Below are 17,231 nucleotides of genomic sequence, written 5' to 3'. Positions count from 1 at the left end.
CCTGCTGAACCCCTCCAGAGGGTGAATATCTCTATGTCTGATCTGAAGACTCTACCCTCCTTCTACAGGGAATTCTCTGATGTATTCTGTAAGAAATCCGCAGAATTCCTTCCTCCACATCGACCATACGATTGTCCTGTCAATCTCCTGCCAGGAACCATGCCCCCTAGGGGTCGCACCTATCCTCTTTCTCCGGTTGAGACTTCTGCCATGAAAGATTATATTCAGGAAAATCTCCAGCGGGGGTTTATCCGTCCCTCTACTTCTCCTGCCGGGGCAGGTTTCTTCTTCGTGGAAAAGAAGGATGGAGGCCTACATCCTTGCATTGACTACCGGGGCCTTAATAAAATCACTGTTAAAAACCGGTACCCCTTACCTTTGATTGCTGAACTCTTTGACCAATTGAAAGGGGCTAAAATTTTCACTAAGTTAGATCTCCGTGGGGCGTACAACCTCATCCGCATCCGTGAAGGGGATGAATGGAAGACGGCATTCAACACTCGGGATGGGCACTATGAATATCTCGTTATGCCCTTTGGCCTCTGTAATGCCCCCGCTGTCTTTCAGGAGCTCGTGAATGACATTTTCCGGGATCTCTTGGGAAAGTCTGTGGTCGTGTACCTGGATGACATCCTAATCTTCTCGAAAGACCTCGAATCTCACCGCTCCCAGGTGAAAGAAGTACTCTCTCGTTTGAGGAAGAACTCTCTCTTCGCCAAGTTGGAGAAATGTGTCTTTGAAGTGTCTAAGATTCCTTTTTTGGGTTATATCATCTCCCCAGAAGGTTTCGAGATGGATCCCGTTAAGGTGTCAGCAATCCAAGAATGGCCTCTTCCCTTGAGCACCAAGGCTATACAAAGGTTCATCGGATTTGCCAACTACTACCGGCAATTCATCAGGGGGTTTTCTTCCCGCATTGCACCTATCCTTACTCTCATCCGAAAAGGGGGCAATCCCAGGTCCTGGCTTCCAGTTGCCGTAGAAGCTTTTCAGTCCCTAAAAGACGCATTTTCTTCTGCCCCAGTCCTCCGTCATCCGGATCCTAAGTTGCCCTTTTGCATTGAGGTGGATGCATCTGAGGTAGGTGCAGGGGCTATCCTATCCCAGAGACATTCTACCGATGGGAAATTGCACCCCTGTGCCTTTTTCTACAGAAAGTTTTCTCCTGCAGAACAGAATTACGATGTAGGAAATCGAGAACTCCTGGCTGTCAAACTTGCTCTCGAAGAGTGGCGTCACCTCCTAGAGGGTTCTTCAATTCCGGTCACGATTTACACTGATCATAAGAACTTGGAGTTCAAACATTCTCTCAAGAGACTGAATCCTCGTCAGGCCAGGTGGGCTCTGTTCTTCTCCCGCTTCAACTTTGTCTTGACCTTTCGTCCTGGCTCCAAAAATCGGAAAGCCGACGCTCTGTCTCGAAGTTTCACTCCGGTGGATCGTACTCCTGAAAGACAAGAGCCTATTATTCCTCCTGTCAAGATCATCGCTTCACTGTACCCTCAGTTTGCTGATCAAATCCTGGCTGGTCAATCTTCTGCCCCTCCTGATACCCCCATCGGATTGGCTTTTGTACCTCCTGAGCTTCGTCTGCCTATTCTGCAACAGACTCATAGTTCCAAACAAGCGGGACATCCTGGTCCTGTTAAAACTCTTGAACTTTTACGGCGTCTTGTCTGGTGGCCGACAATCCGTAAAGATGTCAAAGACTTTGTTTCTGCCTGTACTGTTTGTGCCACTTCCAAGTCCAGCCATTCTCGCCCCAGTGGGTTACTACAGCCGTTGCCTGTTCCCTCTCGTCCTTGGACGCATTTGGCAATGGACTTCATTGTTGAACTTCCTCCCTCCTGTGGGAACACCGTGATTTGGGTTGTCATTGACCGCTTCAGCAAGATGGCCCACTTCATCCCTCTACGGAAGCTTCCATCTGCAGTGGAGTTGTCACAGTTGTTCATCCAGTTCATTTTTCGCCTGCATGGCTTCCCAACTGAGATCGTTTCTGACAGAGGGTCTCAATTCACGGCTAAGTTCTGGCGTTCCCTGTGCAAAGATCTAGGTATTAATCTTCAGTTCTCCTCAGCTTATCATCCCCAGACTAATGGAGCGGCTGAGCGAGTGAACCAAGCCTTGGAACAGTTCTTTAGGAACCACGTTTCCCTTTGTCAAGATGATTGGTCTGATCTCCTCCCATGGGCGGAATTTGCTCATAACAATGCCTGCCACACTTCCACTGGAAGGTCTCCATTTATGTCGGTGTATGGTCAACACCCTCAAGCCTTCCCACAAGACTTTGTGTTGTCTGATGTTCCGGCCGCGGATGACCATGCAGCCCACATGTCTGCTGTTTGGGCTGCAACCAAGTCAAACCTGGAGAAGAGTGCTCTGGTTCATAAGACGTTTGCAGATCGTAGACGTAGACCCTCTCCTCCCTACAAGGTCGGTGATAAAGTCTGGTTGTCTTCCAGGAACATTCGGTTGAAGGTACCATCTCCTAAGTTGGGTCCGAGGTTCGTAGGTCCATTTTCCATCTCGGAGGTGATCAATCCTGTGGCTGTCAGACTTCAGCTTCCCCCTGAGATGCGAATTCCCAACGTGTTTCATGTCTCCTTGGTGAAACCCGCTACCTCCAACCGCTTTTCCGTTGTCCAGCCTCCCCTCCTACTATCTCTGTGGATGGTCAACAAGAATATGAGGTGGAGAAGATCCTTGACTCCAGAGTCTCCAGGGGTTCTCTTCAGTACCTCATCAAGTGGAAAGGCTTTGACCCTGAAGAATGCTCCTGGGAAGGACGCTCTGATGTCCATGCTCCTCGTCTGGTGAGGGAGTTCCACTCTAAATTTCCCCAGAAGCCCAGTCCTGGTGGTCCGGAGGCCCCCCGTGAGGGAGGGGGTACTGTCACGATCGCCGCCCGGAGCAGGTCCTGGAGGGCGGCGCGTCCCTCCCTGCCGGCGTCGCTCCCAAAATGGCGGCGCCCATGGCCGCCACGTGGGTAGCGGCGCCGGCGCGATGACGTCAGCGCATCGATGTCGGCACAAGGACGCCGATGACGTCAGAATTGCGCCAAATTCAAATATAAAAGCCTTACTAAGACGCCAGAATGGCGCCCAAGTATAGGAATCAATTCCTGTGAGAATCCTGGGTTCCCTGTGAGCTTCTATAGCTATATCCTGTTCCTGATTGTTATTTTGACCCTTTGCCTGGACTTTGGACTTTGTTGTTATCTGACTGCCTGTGAACTCTTGCCTGGATCCTGACTACCCCTTTGATTAACCCTTCGGACACCGCGACCTTGCACCCTCAAGAGGGCTTCCTCCTCGATCCTGACTACCTCCCTGGAGGGAGCTCCCGGCTCCCTGACAATCACATCGTGATTGGAATGCGGTAAAGCGTATCATAAAATACCTGAAAGGGACTATCAGTAATTAGTTGAAATTGGCAGCAGTACACATAGCAAAGTTAACTGGTTATGTAGACACAGACCGGGCAGGTGATGTAAAAGATCACAAGTCAACTACAGGATTTTTGTTTCAACTTGGAAAAGGCACCATATGTTGGACCAGTAGAAAACAAGCCTTATCATCAACATAAGCTGAATATATTGCCGCAGCACAAGCTTGTCAAGAAGTTATCTGGTTACATCAACTCTTGGGTATGGACATACATGAATCAACACTACTCTTGGAAGACAACCAAGCATGTATTAAGTTGTCACAAACAGAAAAGGTGAACCAGAGTACTAAACACATTGATGTGAAATATCACCTTTTTGAGGGACTCTCAAGATCAGGGCATCATTGAATTGCAGTACTGCCCAACAGAGACTATGGTGGCAGACACATTATCCAAACCATTACCCAAGGATCATTTTGAGAATGAATTTTGTGGAATAATCTCCATACTGTTGAGAAGGGGTGTTGGAAAACAACAGACAGAGCTTGTTCCAGAGCATGTTACTAAATGCAGGGAGGGTCTATTTTTGCTTAGCAATGTGTCATGTTTGACCTGTAATCCTGTGTGATATTATTCTTCCTCTTCCTGTGTATGCTCTCTATGAAAAGTTCCTGTTGCAGACATGTTATGCTGAAGTGTTTATGCTGAGTTCTATAAAGCAACCAAGTTACTGTTCACACAGAAGTTGGTGTGTCTGTCCTCACTTACAGAGAAGCTGCACATGCAGTTCAGATCAGCTCTCTGCTAACACAGACTACCCATTTCTTCGCAACTCCCAGGCCCCTGCCACCCAAAGGCTGGTATTGGAGTGAAAAAAATATGGCAACCCAACCTGTGTGGCCAGCTTTAAAAAAGCAACAAAAATACAACAGCAATCAGTCACATCCTTAATTTCATTTTCTAACCAACGTTCAAAATCACTTGCTGATTGGTTGTTACTCGCAACAGCACATGTTCATACTGTATGTTCATAAAGGTGCGCAGTCATGCTGATATGTGCAGTCATGCTTTAGTCATACTTCACAGTTCCGGGGGGTGGGGTGATACAGCAAAAGTTAGTCATGATTGCCCCTCCTCAGAGACTTGGGGACTTCAACCTGCATTATTACCTGTAGCAATTTCCCTATCTCTCCTTCCCCCTTACTTTAGCAGCCTTTCACTGACTGCAGCGTGTGAAAAAAAGGATTTGCAAACACCATGGCAACTGGGGAATTTAGGAAACAACAGGAGATTATAAGGCCTTGATTATTTTATGTAAAATTCTATTTACAATACTGTTTCTATCTTGCCTGCTCTCTATTCTACTGCTTCAGCGATCTGTTATTTAGGAGTCTGTCTCATCCCCATATCCCTGTGTTCTTCTGTTCTGCAGGGACTGTAGAACTCTCAGCTAGCTACCAATAAAAAATGTTTTCCTTATTTCTAATCACCACAGTGAACAAGACACTGCGGTGATGAGCAAATCTGAAGCGGTTTTCTGTGTGTCATAATTTGCAAACTGGCATCAAAATTCGCTGAATTGGTGCGCATGCAACCAAGATGGCCGCCTAATGTGTTAGCTCCGCACATCTCTAGCAGCATTCCCCATTATTAGCTTTACAAGAAACACATAATTTTCTAATATGGTATACTTTTTGACAATAACATACTATTTAGTCGACTGTACCGTTCTCTCTTCTTCTGCATAATATTTGCTGTCTATTGATTCTATTTGTTTAATGTGAAAATCAAATAAAATATTTCAAACATACAAGAAACACACTGGGGACTTCCAACAGTAGCTAATACTCGGCTGGACATGAGCAGGCTGCGAAATCTGCAGCAGAAGGACTCTACTCAATATCAGCAAGAAGATGCTGAAAATAGAGATTGGAGGCAAAACCTCAGAATTAGAGGGATTCCAGAGGATGTAGGTCAATAGAAACTGAGTTAGTACTAAATGGCTCTCTTCCAATATCTGGTCCCTGACCTCCCGCTGGAGGACTGACGCTTAGACAGAGCGCACCAGGCCTTAACCGGTAAGCCCCAACAACCCAAGCAACCCCGGGATGTTATTTTGAGGCTACATTATTATACCTCTAAAGAAAAGATAATCCTGGCAACTCGAAATAAGCGAGACTTTCTCTTTAAAACTGATACGTTACAGATTTTCAGTGATCTCTCAACCGCCACCCTAGCCAAAAGACAGGCCCTCAAATCGACAGCAACAGCACTGAGGGAGCACCATATCCCTTACCAATGGGGCTTTCCGTTTAGATTGGTGGCGACCCACAACGGCTCTCAATTTGTAATTCGTGATCCGGGGGAGTGCCCAAGCCTGCTGCGAAGATTGGGCCTGAAAAGGAGCAATTCACCACAGGCTTCTGCTTAAGATGCACCGTCACAGGCACATACATCGGAGAGACAACACGGCTCCCCACCACCAAGGTCTTCTTCTGGCTCCCCAGGACTACCTTCCTCCCCGCAACTGCAGCAGCAGCTAATGGTGACAACGTAGATGTAACTATGCCTTTGCTCACTGTAAGTTATACTGCCAGCTTAGTAGTGAGTATTTTTATGGAGAGCAGTGTGGCAGTTTTCACCCAGGCCGGGCTGCAAACCCATGACCCCCCCACTGAAGGGCCAGTTTACCCTTCACTTGGAGCAACGCAATTTGATTTTTACAGCTCCACTTTTCCTTCCACCTAAATCATTTTTTTCTATGTTAACTTTATTGTTTGAATCATTAGTTACCAAAATGCAAGTTATATATATTATTCTTGATCCGAGCTCAGGGGTCCTAAGCAAATCACTTAAGAGGAATATTGTGTGTTATAAGCATTTTGATTCTCAGTCACTTTGAATGTAAAGGGTCTGAATAGTATGCTGAAAAGATCTGCTTTTTAAGGAGGCACGTAAGCTCAAAGCTGACATACTACTAATTCAAGAGACTAATTTGCGTCTCTTAGATTCCCCTAGATTGCATTCCGTACATTATCCAACTGTATATCTAACTTCTGCTCCCGTCAAAAAAGCGGGAGTGTCAATTTTAATTCACAAAAATTGCCCACTACAGGTCACTAAGACACACGTAGACCCTAAAGGGAGGTATATAATTTTGCAAGGCCTTCTCAACAACAGAAAAATCGTCCTATCTTGCATCTATGCCCCTAATAAAAGTCAGATATCTTTTTTAAACTCTACTCTTTAAATCCCAGTTTCACCTGATACAATATCGGTCATTGGCGGAGACTATAATTTACTTTACTCCCCAATAATGGATCAATCGGGAAGACCAGTGGGAGGGGAGAGGGAAAGATGTTCTAAACAATTCAGGCCATTTGTACGATCTCAATAGCCTTATTGAACACAGACATTAAAATCTTCAGCAAAATTCTCTCAAACCGTCTGACTCTCTTAATGCCGTCCCTGATCAACCAGGACCAGGTGGGGTTTATCATGGGTAGACAAGAGGGGGATAACACTAGGAAAACAATAGATTTTATAGATATAGCTAATTCAACAAAGATCCCCCTCCTGGTCCTGGGATTAGACATGGAGAAGGCTTTCGATCACCTGAATTGGGCATTCATGAACAAGGTGTTAGACATGATGGGATTTGAGGGTTCTTTCCGAAACGCTGTATCAGCTTTATACTCCTGTCCGTCAGCAGCAGTTAAGATAGAGGGCTACCTGTCTTCTACCATAGGGATTTCCAATGGGACAAGACAGGGATGCCTTCTCTCGCTCTTGATCTACGCACTTTCCATACTCCCCAAACATTATGGGAATCACCTATAAGAGCAGGGTACACAAAATATCACTATTTGCGGACGATATACTTCTTACCCTCACCCGACCGATGACATCCCTCTCCAACCTGCATGCTATATTAGATACCTATGGTAAACTCTCTAATCATAAGGTTAATCAAGACAAATCTGAAGCTCTTCCTATAAATATTCCTCACATACAACTAAAGGTCTTAAAGTTGAACTTTAAAGGGATACTGTCATGGGAAAATATGTTTTTCCAAAATGAATCAGTTAATAATGCTGCTCCAGCAGAATTCTGCACTGAAATCCATTTCTCAAAAGAGCAAACAGACTTTTTTATATTCAATTTTGAAATCTGACATGTAGCTAGATATTTTGTCAATTTCCCAGCTGCCCCTGGTCATGTGACTTGTGCCTGCACTTTAGGAGAGAAATGCTTTCTGGCAGGCTGCTGTTTTTCCTTCTCAATGTAACTGAATATGTCTCAGTGGGATATGGGTTTTTACTATTGAGTGCTGTTCTTAAATCTACCAGGCAGCTGTTATATTGTGTTAGGGAGCTGCTATCTGGTTACCTTCCCATTGTTCTTTTGTTTGGCTGCTGGGGAGGGTGGTGATATCACTCCAACTTGCAGTACAGCAGTAAAGAGTGATTGAAGTTTATCAGAGCACAAGTCACATGACTTGGGCAGCTGGGAAATTGACAATATGTCTAGCCCCATGTCAGATTTCAAAATTTAATATAAAAAAATCTGTTTGCTCTTTTGAGAAATGGATTTCAGTGCAGAATTCTGCTGGAGCAGCACTATGAACTGATTCATTTTGAAAAATCTTTTTTTTCCCATGACAGTATCCCTTTAATTATAATTGGAAAATGGACAATGTCAAATATTTGGGGATCCGCCTGACCCCAAGTTATGCAACATTATACAAGGAAAACTATGCTCCACTCCTTGCACAGACCCATAAAGACCTAGATAAATGGAATTGTCATACACTTTCCTGGCTGGGCAGAATTGCCACGGTGAAAATGGTAACTCTCCCCAGATTGCTGTATCACTTTGAGACTCTGCCAGTCTGAATCCCATTCAAAGTATTGAAAGCAACCCAGGCCAAAATAGTTAAATTTATATGGGCTACCAATCACATGGAATCTCTAAGAGGGTACTAACATCTCCAACTCTGTGGGGGGGTGTTTAGGTGCCCCAGACATAATTAAGTACTACCTAGCAGCACATCTGAGACAGGCAGTGGCATGGTTGGACAGGGTGCATTGTGGAAAATGGGTAACTCTGGAAAATGATACAGTTTCTCCATACACTATATCCTCTCTCTTATGGGACTCAAGAAAACTACTGAAAACTAAGGATAATCCATTAAACTCAGTAAAAATAACTTTGTCATTATGGAACTATGCTAAGGTGCAGTTTAACATAACTCGTAGGCTCATATGCACAGCCATGGAGACAGGCAAACTTAATCCAGCTAAAGGACTTCTACCATCTGCTAACTTGCAAAATGTACTCTTTCTAGGAACTTCAGGTCAAATATGAGCGAAGCAATTCACTGTACTACCAATACATCTAAATCAAGCATTTTGCTCTTGAAATGGTAGGACCCCAGGCACCCACAGAGCTCAAACCAATGGATACGATTATGGCAACCAGAGGGTCAAGGAAAGGACTTATATCTGATATTTATGGTATGCTCAACACCCACTCTGAATCATCTTTCATTAAGCATGGGTACATGTTGGTATGTGAACAAGCTCTTGGGGATGATATACCCCTCACCAAATGGTCCTCTCTATGGGAGAATCTCAAGAAGGCCTCAATATGTGTTACCCATAAAGAAACAAATTATAAGATCCTTATGCAATGGTACATGACACCGAGTAAGCTCCACTTAATTTATCCAGCAGTATCATCAGACTGCTGGAGACAATGTGGGGAAATGGGGACTCTATACCACATCTTCTGGACGTGATCTCTCCTGGAAGACTATTGGTAAGCAGTGCTAGCTCTACTAGAACCCCTACTAAACTTGCAGCTTAACCCACATACCTTCTTGCTAGGGTGTCTGATTCCAAAGCTTAAAAAGCATAAGCATAGCCAGAAATTGGTCAACCTGATATTGACAGCCTCCAAACGGGTGATAGCTCGCAACTGGAAAAAATTCGCAACCTTCTACAGTTACTGAATTACAGCTGGTAATCCAGGACATACGACGAATGGAATATCTAGCAGCCTTACACAGCTCTTGTCTACCAAATTTCGAGATGTCTGGTCTCCTTGGGACATACTGCACCCATAGTAATTTGTTCCCAGATAGTGAACCTCCCCTACAAAGCCCACTGGGCTCGGATAGTTCTGATATGTTTAATTGTTCCTTTTATTTATGTTTTCTAGCTTCCCCCGTCTCACTTCCCACACCTTTTTTTTTCTTTCCCTCTCTTTCTTTTCCTTACTCTCTTTGTCTGTCTCCCCTTTCCTCCCTGTACATCTACTGAATGCTTATAAAGAAGAGGATTCACATGATGGGTCACCCCTTTGTTGGAGGTAGGCAAATCACAATGTGCATAGCTTGTTTATATAAAAAGTAACATGTTCTTCCATCATTTTCAAAATGTAACAATATATTGATATGTCACGCATAATGTCAATGAGTAGATGTTGTAATATAAAAATGAAAACTCAAATTTAAATAAAGAGTTAAAAAAAAAAAATTTGCTGAATTGCATTGAAGTTAAGGGGAAGGTGAAATTACATGCATTTTTTGCTCTTACTACTATTTTACTAGTTATGGGGGAATAAATTCGGCAGGCACGAACTGGCGACAAATTTCCGCGTTGTACCTCCAGCAAATAAATCTGCGGTATTTCAAAAAATTCACTTGTGTCAAAACCGTTTTGCATCAACATTATTCGGACGCCCGTTGGCTTTAATGCCGGCGTCAAAATTGAGCTGAGCAACATGGGACAAATTTGCCCATCACTTTACTACTACACACATATCCTACATTGTTAAAAGACCTCCTATCCACTATGCTACAACTGCTTTTTCAATAGGATTTTTTTTTAAGAAATTGACAGACAAAGACAAACATAGCCCTAACAAGGGCTCTTGGTAAGCAGGCAAGCAGAAAAAGGAAAACAAACTGAAATCCACAACTTCCTTTTGCACTGACTCAAATAGCTCCACATACACCTACTCTAGCTAAATCACACAAAAATGCTTTTAGCTCCTGCTCTACCCAAAACAAACAACACACTTACTGGTAAAATGGGAGAGCTGGAGGTGCTGGTGATGGAAGGAAAATATGATGTGATTGGCGTGGCTGAAACATGACTGAATGAGCGGCATGATTGGGCAGTTATAATTTGTTTTGGAGGGTCAGAGGCAATTGAAAAGGGGGAGGGGTATGTCTGTTTGTTAGGGAGGATATAAAAGCTAATATAAAGGAGGAGGTGATTTTAGAAAATGAGGTAAAAAGGTCCCCTGCTATTTGTCTATAATGTCCTCTAATGTAAAGAGTAAAGTGTAATCATGTGCCCTCGCAAGTGCCTTTTTTCCAGATAAAACAACCCCAACCATGACATAAAAGAATTTACCACCACTCTTTGTAGTCTATCTTTTAGCCAGTTCTCTATCCAGGTACAAATACTATGTTCCAGGCCAACATTCCTTAATTTAACCAGTAATCTTCTGTGTGGCACTGTATCAAATGCTTTAGCAAAGTCTTAGTAAATCGCATCCACTGCCATCCCAGAATCGAGGTCCCTGATTACCTTCTCATAAAAAGAAATTAAGTTAGTCTGGCAAGATCTATTACACATAAAACCATGCTGGCACACACTCATAGTCTTTGCTATGAAGTCCAGTATCTAATCCTTTATTAAACCTTTGAAAAGCTTTCCTACCACTGACATAAGACTAACTGGTCTATAGTTTTGAGGCTGAGAATGGGATGTTTTTCTGAAGAGCGCCAGTCTCTCGGCACTATGCCAGACCTCAATAAATCCTGAAAAATTAAGTAAAGAGGTTTGGCAATCACAGAGCTAAGCTCGCTAAGTACACTGGGATGAATACCATCTGGCCCCAGACCTTTGTTTATCTTAACATGTTTTGGTCTCTTTTGAATCTGTGTTAACCATGCATCATTATTACTAGAATTGGGACTATTAATAAGGAAACCTTCATTAACGGTTCCTCATTTGTGTAGACAGACTTTTTGTTCTCATCAACCAGCTGACCCCCCTCTGATATTAAAGGTCCCACCCTTCCTTCTTCATTTTTTTTTAATATTAGTTACATAGTAAGTAAGGTTGAAAAAAGACACACATCCATCAAGTTCAACCTTTTATTTATTTATTTATTTTAGTCTGCCTAACTGCTAGTCAGGGATCCCCAACCCTTTGAACCTGTGAGCAACATTCAGAAGTAAAAGGAGTTGGGGAGCAACACTTGCATGAAAAATGTTCTTGGGTGCCAAATAACTGCTGTGATTGGCCATTTGGTAGCCCCTATGTGGATTGTCAACCTACGTTGAGGCTCTGTTTGGCATTGTACCTGTTTTTTTTACAACCAAAACTTGCCTCCAAGCCTGGCATTCAAAAATAAGTAGCTGCTTTGAGGCCACTGGGAGCAACATCCAAGGGGTTGGAGAGCAACATGTTGCTCACGAGCTACTGGTTGGGGATCACTGTGCTAGTTGATCCAGAGGAAGGCAAAAAACCCATCTGAAGCCTCTCTAATTTGCCTCAGAGGGGGGGAAAATGCTTCCTGACTCCAAAATGGCAATCGGACTAGTCCCTGGATCAACTTGTACTATGAGCTATCTCCCATAACCCTGTATTCCCTCACTTGCTAAAAAGCAATCCAACCCCTTCTTAAAGCTATTTAATGTATCAGCCTGTACAACTGATTCAGGGAGAGAATTCCACATCTTCACAGCTCTCACTGTAAAAAACCCCTTCCGAATATTTAGGTGGAACCTCTTTTCTTCTAATCGGTATGGGTGACCTTGTGTCAGCTGGAAAGACCTACTGGTAAATAAAGCATTAGAGAGATTATTATATGATCCCCTTATATATTTATACATAGTTATCATATCACCCCTTAAGTGCCTCTTCTCCAGCGTAAACATCCCCAATTTGGCCAGTCTTTCCTCATAGCTAAGATTTTCCATACCTTTCACCAGCTTAGTTGCCCTTCTCTGTACCCTCTCTAATACAATAATGTCCTGTTTGAGTGATGGAGACCAAAACTGTACGGCATATTCTAGATGGGGCCTTACAAGTGCTCTATACACTATACAGAATGACCCCCTCCTCCCATGACTCTATGCCCCTTTTAATACAGCTCAAGACCTTATATGCCCTTGATGCTGCTGACTGGCATTGCTTGCCACAGCCAAGTTTATCATCTATGAGGACTCCAAGGTCCTTTTCCATAATGGATTTGCCTAGTGCAGTCCCATTAAGGGTATAAGTGGCTTGGATATTCTTACATCCCAGGTGCATGACTTTACATTTATCAACATTGAATCTCATTTGCCACTTAGCTGCCCAGATTGCCAGTTTGTCAAGATCATGTTGCAAGGATGCCACATCCTGGATGGAATTAATTGGGCTGGATAGTTTTGTGTCATCTGCAAACACTGATATATTACTTACAATACCCTCCCCTAAGTCATTAATGAACACGTTAAATAAAAGTGGACCCAATATCGAGCCCTGAGGGACTCCACTAAGAACCTTACTCCAAGTAGAGAATGTACCATTAACAACCACCCACTGTACCCGATCCTGTAGCCAGTTTCCTATCCATGTGCAAACGACTTCTTTAAGCCCAACAGACCTTGGTTTAGAAATCAGTAGTTTGTGGGGCACAGTATCAAACGCTTTGGCAAAATCCAAATAAATCTCATCTATTGCCCCCCCACTGTCCAGCATCTTACTTACCTCATCATAAAAAGCAATCAAATTTGTCTGACCTATCCTTCATAAAGCCATGCTGATTGCTGCTCGTAATGCCATTGACTAGGACAAAATTTTGAATGTGATCCCTTAACAAGCCTTCAAATAGTTTGCCCACCACATATGTCAAACTTACTGGCCTATAATTGCCAGGCTGAGATCGTAATCCCTTTTTAAATATTGGAATCAGCTTTTCTTCAATCCATAGGCACCATACCAGATGAAAGTGAATCTGAGAAAATCAGAAATAGGGGCTGGTCTAAAACTGAACTAAGCTCTCGTAGAACCCGGGTGTATGCCATCAGGCCTTGGAGCCTTGTTTACATTAATTTTTATTAAAGCTTTATGAATCATATCCTGAGTCATATTATTATATTAACATATTTAAAAAAATAATTTTGGATTATTTTTACTGCTTGCTGCAATTTCTTTTTCTGTATCGATTTTAGCTTGCCCTTTTTTGCATGATTTATTGGCCTCCGTGTACCTTATAAATGATTTGGCTGTCCCAGCTAACTTGAAATCCTTAAAAGCACATATTTTCTTACCCACCTTAACACCAACACTTCTATTAAACCAAAAAGGTTTTGCTTTGCAACGCTGTTCCTTGCTTACAAGGGGAATATACTGACGTGTACCGTATATTTATAAAGCAGCATTTTAAAGACTTCACATTTTTGTTCTGTGTTTAACCCTGTGAAAAGCATTTCCCACTTAAAGGAGAACTAAAGCATAACTATAGAAGTAGCTAGAAATGTTGTGTATTATGTTTTGAACTTCTGTACCAGCCCAAGGCAATAACAGCCCTTTAGCAGTAAAGATCTGTGTCTCCAAAGATGCCCCAGCAGCTCCCCATCTTCTTTTCTGCTGATTCACCGCACATGCTGCCACTTACTGAGCTTAGGGACCCACACAATATACAGTACACATAGAATAGAAATGTCACAATATAAGGCTGATTAGAAATTAATACAGATAATTACTACATGGCAGCACAGAATCCAGTGCAATTAGCATCAGGATGTAATAATCAGCGCTGTAACATCAGCTTTTATTACAGACCAACCTCATTTTCTGCTGGATAATTAGTGACAACCCCTAAACTTAGCTTCTCAACGGCTGCTCGGAGCCCACTGAGCATGTGAGTGTCACAGACACTTTGCAAGATCCAAGATGGTGACCCCTGTGACAAGTTTGAAGTCCTGGATCATTGCTGCTATTGACAAGCTGAAACTTTAGGCAGGTGCAATAAGGTCACTATATAAAATATGGCATTTTTAGTCACGTTAATTTTTAGGGTTTAGTTCTCCTTTAATATGTTGCAGAGATGCCCTTATACTGACAAAGTTTGCATGTCTGAAATTTAGTGTTTTAGTTACTCCCTTATAGAATTGCCTCTGCAACAGAATTAAGTTCAGTATTAATAGTTATTACAAGATCCAAAAGAGTTATTCCTAGTAGGTTCTCGAATGAGCTGGAATAAAAAGTTGTCATTCAGCATATTTACAAACCTACTAGCTTTTTCTGTCTTGGCAACCCCATTACCCCAGTCAATTTCTGGATAATTGAAGTCACCCGTAGTAATAACTTGACCTATGACGTGGTTTATATCATACACCAATGATAATTTGCTTTGTAACCTTTTGCCCAGTCAAAATCTCTACCCAGAGGGTCTCTACACCCTCACCGGTGCCAGTTATGGTTATTTCTTTAGTACATGGCTTTAATATAGGCTTTACATACAAACACACTCCTCCACCCTTTTTAATTCCTCTGTCCCTCCTAAAATGGTGTAACCATTTAAATTCACAGTCCAGTCACATGTTTCATCCCACTATGTCTCAGTGATACCAATTATTTCATAATTTTTAGAGCATGCAATTAATTCTAGGTCTCCCATTTTACCTGACAAAACTCTGTGCATTTGCCAGCATACAGCGGAGGTTACTACTTTTACTATTTAAATTTGCATTACTTAGTGGAGAATTATATGTTAAGTGAGTATTAGTCTGTTTTCCTTGTAACAGAGGGACCTCCTTAGCTAGTAAACTGTATGCCCCCTCACTCCTCCCCCATGATCCTTTACTAATCCCATTGCCCCATCTACACTAGCTTCTACATAATTCTTTATCTCATCCACCCCCCCTTACCTAGTTTAAATACTCCTCCAACCTCTTGCCTATTCTTTCCCCTAGCGCAGTGAACCCCATTCCATTGAGGTGCAATTCATCAAGACTGCATAGGTTGTACCCCAAGGAAAAATCAGCCCAGTGCTCTAGGAACCCAAACCCTTCCTTCCTACACCAAGACTTGAGCCACACATTTAGCTCCCTAAACTCCTGCTGTCTTCCTAAACTTGCACGTGACACAGGGAAAATTTCAGAAAAAATTACATTGGAAGACTTTCCCTTAATCTTAGAGCCTAGATCCCTGAAATCACTCTTTAGGGTCTTCCATCTACCATTTATTTTGTCATTAGTACCGATATGTACTAAGACAGTTGGGTCATGCCCAGCGCCACCCAATAATTTGTCTGCCTGATCAACCACATGCCAAACCCTGGCACCAGGAAGACAGCAAACTGTTTGGTTGTAGCGATCCGGACGACAGATTACCCTATCCACTTTCCTTGGATCCCCTACAACTACAATCTGTTTAGGCCTGACTCTGCTCTCCCCACCACTACTAGAGAAACTGGTCTCCCTGCTGTTAAGAGAGACCAGCCCCATCTAGAATTGCCAATCCAGAGTTCACACTCCCATCTTCTTCACACAACCTGGCAAATCTGATGGGATGCATAAACCCTGAATCAGCCTACATTTTCCTTTTGCCCACCTTTGATTTCTAACTGTCACCCAGCTAGCTGCCGCAACATCCTACTGCTGTTCTGTTCCCCCAAAACTATCTGACCCCGCTGCTCAGTGAGCAAGAGACTCCTTTTAAAATTTGTCAATCGACCGCAGTGTTGCAATTAGGGTTGCCACCTTTTCTGGAGAGAAATATTGGCCTTCCTATATGTTTATCTTTTTTCCCTATTAATAACATTGGGATCAACCATCATCTTTACCGGCCAGGTGGCAACCCTAGTTGTAACTCAAGCCTCCAAAGTGGCAATTTGCTCACAACCACCACAGAAGTAAGCAGTTTTTTCAAAATCTGGGTAAGACCTTCAATCACTGGGTAAGACCTTCAATCTTGCTAGCGCTCATTATCCCAGTTATAGATCAAATCAGGAATAAAAAAATAATTAGGGTTTAGAACAAACTTTTGACCTAGTTTGAACTTCCTTCAGTTTGAAACTCCACTTACAGATCCCCCACTTAACTCTGGTGTTTGTAATTCCACTTACAGATCCCCCACTTAAAGAACATACACTTTAGAGCAGCTAAACACTAGAGCAAGCTCCAGGGTCCCAGGGGTTCTATTTATACAGTCTGTTCAAGTGCAACTAATCAAACCCCACCCCCTCAAACTGACTGCAAAGTAAAGCATTTGTTTTTAGATGGGGTCAGTGACCCCTTGTTTGAAAGCTGGAAACAGAGAGATGAGATTCAAAAACTATAAAAGAAAAAAATAAAGACAATTGCAAGACAAAGTTGCTTGGAATTAGCCACATACTAAATTTAACTTAAAGTGAACCACCCCTTTAAATTACATAGCTGATCTATGCTGAACGGAGATGTTTGTTAAAGGTACAACCCCACTTGGCAGGCTTCCCAATATGTAGATTGGTAAAAAAAAAAAACCCCTCAATTCTGAGTGCTCAGTATAATTACAGTCATATGAAAAAGTTTGGGAACCCCTCTTAATTCTTTGGGGTTTTGCACCAACGTGGCATGACTGTATACATTTGATGGAAGAAACCAGGAAACTGGAAGAGATTACAGCAATTATCCAAAAATACCAAATATTTGCAAATATTTTCTCAAACCATCTCACCAAGCGAAATAATCTATTAAATTGGGATAGACTCATTATGAATAGAATAGATATCAGAAACCAATGGGCTCTCTCTCTTTCGAAGGAATATACTACAGTACTCTAAATAAG

The sequence above is a fragment of the Xenopus laevis genome, chromosome 9_10L (genome assembly GCF_017654675.1).
Source record: "Xenopus laevis strain J_2021 chromosome 9_10L, Xenopus_laevis_v10.1, whole genome shotgun sequence".
Classification (NCBI taxonomy): domain Eukaryota; kingdom Metazoa; phylum Chordata; class Amphibia; order Anura; family Pipidae; genus Xenopus; species Xenopus laevis.
This window is presented reverse-complemented; position numbering follows the sequence as displayed.